Raw genomic sequence first — 2,988 nt, 5'->3', positions numbered from 1 at the left:
AACTCCCCAATCAAGGCACAGAATATAAAACAAGTATTTCACAGAAAAAGCGAAACATCCCCTGGTGACGACCATATTGGCTATTGCCACTTCAAAGCATGCCCTATCTCCTTTCTCGTCACCCCTGCAACAATATGTACCATTATCCACAGGCTATTATCCCGATTTCTGGAAAACCTCCAAAATCCTACAAATCCTCAAACCAAACAAACCCCACACTGATACCTCCTTGTACTGCCCGGTCTGCCACGCATCACTGTTTAGCGAGGTCTTTAAATTCATCCTCGCCCGACGCTTCCATCGGCATCTGCACCAACACTACTTGTTTCCTATTACCTAGTGTTTTTCCGCCCCTCATCCTCTGCTGATGATCAACTCCTGAACCTCACTCAACTCCTATCCAAACAGCTCACCAACCATAAATAATCAACCTTTGTCTCCATTCACCTAGAGCCCGAGCGAGATGGCCCATTGGTTAACGCATTTATTCGGAAGGACGACCGTTCAAATCCCCATACGGCCATCCTGATTTTGGTTTTCCGTGATTTCCCTAAATTGCTTCAGCCAAATGTCAGGATGTTTCCTTCAAAAGGCCATAGCCGACTTCCTTCCCCATCATTTACTAATCTGATGGGAACTATTACCTTGCTGTTTGGTCCCCTTCGCTGAAATCGACCAACCAACCTTGACCGAGAGAAAGCAAATGACCTTGTATGGCACTCTGGTCTCTTTTTCAAGCTCCACACTTAAGCACTTCGAAACAACAAAGTCCACTTTATTGCATATTTAATCCCCAGTCTCTCATCCTATGTTATTGCTTCCAGAATGATATTTTCACTCTGCAGCGGGGTGTGCCCTGATTTGAAACTTCCTGGCAGATTAAAACTGTTTGCCGGGCCGAGACTCGAACTCGAGACCTTTGCCTTCCGCGGGCAAGTGCTCTACCAACTGAGCTACCCAAGCACGACTCACGCCCCGCCCTCACAGTTTTACTTCTGCCAGTACGTCGTCTCCTACTTTACAGAAGCTCTCCTGCGAAACTTGCAGAACTAGCACTCGTGAAAGAAAGGATATTGCGGAGACATGGCTTAGCCACAGCCTGGGGATGTTTCCAGAATGAGATTAAAACTGTGTGCCTCCTTCTTTCAGGAGTGCTGGTTTTGCAAGGTTCACAGGAGAGCTTCTGTAAAGTTCGGAAGGTAGGAGATGGGGTACTGGCAGAAGTAAAACTGTGAGGACGGGGCGTGAGTCGTGCTTGGGTAGCTCAGTTGGTAGAGCACTTGCCCGCGGAAGGCAAAGGTCCCGAGTTCGAGTCTCGCCACGGCACACAGTTTTAATCTGCCAGGAAGATTCCTATGTTATTGCTAAGAACTCCAATCCCTGTAAATAACATCCCATTGCGGGAGTGCCCCGAGGTTCTGTTCTCTCCCCCCTTCTTTACCTCTTTTACACTGTCGATGTGCCCAAACTTGCATCCACGTCCTTCAGTTCGCTGGTGACGCCATTTTCCTCGCCTTCTATCCGAGACTCCAGAAATCCAAATGTACTTGAATCAATTTACCTCCAGGTGTAACCAACGGTTCCTTAAGATTAACCCCTACAAAACCCAGGTAATAATCATAGCACACAGTGGCTGCAGCTTCCATCTCTATGATTTCTACCTCACCATTTGTGACTGTCCCATCCAGCTAACTAACACACTAAAATACCTCAGACAACTTCCCACTGGCAACTAAGTGGAAATCCAACGTACTAATCATCCATCAGAGAGCTCACAATAGACTAAAACTATTAAAAATACTAATCGGCTGAACATAGCGACCACACTCCTTCACTGTCCTTCACACATACAAATCCCTAGTCCACCCCATCTTTTGATATGCAAATGTTGCATGGATGCCCCACCCCTCCCAAGTTTTTTAAGTCCTTCCAGGTGCTCAAATGCCATGCATTCCTCCTCTCTTTCTGCATCTGCTTACCTTCCACCACATGGATTTTATACCAATTCATAAAATTCCCACCTCTCCTAACTAACACTTATCATCGCCGAATAACCTACATCATCCGTAAACTCGATTCCAAAAATTCTATTGTGTCCCGTCTCCTTTCCAGTTCCAGCATGCCGCCACACCTTTGCCTACATATCCCACCAACCCCCACTTTCACACCCTGCACATCGTCTCCCAAAGAAATTTCAAATGTCTCTCTCTCTCCCAGACCATGAGCTCCACCTCGACATATACCCATGCTGTCAACTAATGTTTTCCAATACGTAATAACTTCTTGTTCTTATGCCCTGCTGTGTATGATATGTACACTTTATCAATTTTCATTTCAACGTGAGCTTGATAATGGCTATAAAGCCGAAATCATGATAGTGCAAAGTAAATGAACAAAGAATAGTCAGATGGTGGAAATTTTTTCAAACGAATTAGAAAGTGATCCTAACACTATGGGGAGGTACCAAAAAGCGTGAAAAACTGTATAGAGCAAACACAACAAGGTGTGCTCATCTTAGAAAGTTGCGAAATCAAATTTAACAATACAAGGAGAAGGCAGAATTTAAAACCAAATAAGCGATACAATTTGCGTGACAAAGTAAGTAACGAGTTGCTCAAATCATAGCTCGAGGTACCGCAATTTGCGACACTTAACATTCCTCGAAATGAGCTAACGCTCGCCTGCCAGCACTAGACGGCACCCAGAAGTGTCCCTTCTGAACGATAACCCGCAACTGTGAGGTTCCTCTTATTTTGGATAGCATGTGTTTTCTGGATTTGATATCTTATTGGGACACGGCAGCTAGCAGAAGTAATTCGCTCCCTTAAGCTGCGCTGTAGAATACAGCAGTAACGAGGGATAAACTGTTTTCCTCGCAGGCGTTGGAAACGGATGTACCATGTGTAACGATAGTAAGTCAGTTCAGTGAGGAGATGTAAGCGAGCCACGAGAAAGTATCTATACGTTGGGTAACCATCAATACTCAGG

The 2,988-nt window shown here is 45.2% G+C and overlaps 1 non-coding gene across 1 annotated transcript; it reads right to left on the bottom strand.

The window, feature by feature from the left end:
* Positions 1-889: 889 nt before the first annotated feature.
* Positions 890-964, bottom strand: Trnap-cgg (transfer RNA proline (anticodon CGG)). Its single transcript has one exon. It is a non-coding gene; the product is annotated as a tRNA-Pro (tRNA).
* Positions 965-2,988: the final 2,024 nt, after the last annotated feature.

This window comes from Schistocerca cancellata, chromosome 8, assembly GCF_023864275.1.
Source record: "Schistocerca cancellata isolate TAMUIC-IGC-003103 chromosome 8, iqSchCanc2.1, whole genome shotgun sequence".
NCBI classification, from domain to species: Eukaryota; Metazoa; Arthropoda; class Insecta; order Orthoptera; family Acrididae; genus Schistocerca; species Schistocerca cancellata.
This window is presented reverse-complemented; position numbering and strand designations above follow the sequence as displayed.